The sequence below is a fragment of the Anneissia japonica genome, unplaced genomic scaffold, assembly GCF_011630105.1.
Source record: "Anneissia japonica isolate Jap-2015-1 unplaced genomic scaffold, ASM1163010v1 scaffold170943_len1045_cov145, whole genome shotgun sequence".
Lineage (NCBI taxonomy): Eukaryota > Metazoa > Echinodermata > Crinoidea > Comatulida > Comatulidae > Anneissia > Anneissia japonica.
In genome coordinates this window covers 234-1,066 of record NW_022686403.1, presented here as the reverse complement: position 1 = coordinate 1,066, position 833 = coordinate 234, and the positions used below count along the sequence as shown (strand labels likewise).

The 833-nt window shown below is 33.4% G+C and overlaps 1 non-coding gene across 1 annotated transcript; it reads right to left on the bottom strand.

The window, feature by feature from the left end:
• Positions 1–81: 81 nt before the first annotated feature.
• On the bottom strand, positions 82–163 carry Trnas-cga. The gene has a single exon. It is a non-coding gene; the product is annotated as a tRNA-Ser (tRNA).
• Positions 164–833: the final 670 nt, after the last annotated feature.

Below are 833 nucleotides of genomic sequence, written 5' to 3'. Positions count from 1 at the left end.
TTATGAACTTAATACATCTTTGTGTATCATTTGATCGAATTGCATACCATTAAATTGAAATTATTCATTTAAAAAAGATCACGCTGCGAGCAGGGTTCGAAACTGCGCGGGAAGATCCCATTGGATTTCGAGTCCAACGCCTTAACCACTCGGCCATCACAGCTGCACTTACTATACAAGTTCATACATGAAAGCTTGACCCCTATTTCTGTGGGCAGATCACATGAACATAAAATAAGCAGAACAACTCAAATCATGCACATTTTACATAACTTTATCACACAGCAGGGGTGGACATAAAAATGGTTCTGAGGGCCAAACTGAATTTCGAGCTTTTGAATTCTTCCACTTATGTCAGTTGTGTCATAATTTTACATTTATTCTAAATTTTGATAGAAAATATGTTTTGATCATTAACATTTGGACCCCATTGGAGATAGGTTGCCATTTGGAGACTTTTGTGGGTTATCCGGGCGATCTACTTTATCTTTTTCGTAAAATAGTTAACAATTGTTTATTTATCCGTTCATCGTTATTTTAATTTCTATTTTATTTCTTTCCTTTCATGTTGATTTGTATTAATTGTTTGCCGAATAAAGAAATAAATAATAAATTGTATATATAAAATCTAACTTTAAAAGGCCACATTATTTCTAATATTTTACTAAAGAATATTGTCGATGGCAAAGCATACTTACCGGTAGGGTCAATTTCCGTCGGAAGGTTTCAAGATGATAAACAGTTTCATTGGACTAAACTCTTACTTATGTTAACCACATGCTTACCTAAGATTATACTGATACTGGTTTCAAATATCACGGTCAAGTAGTTAA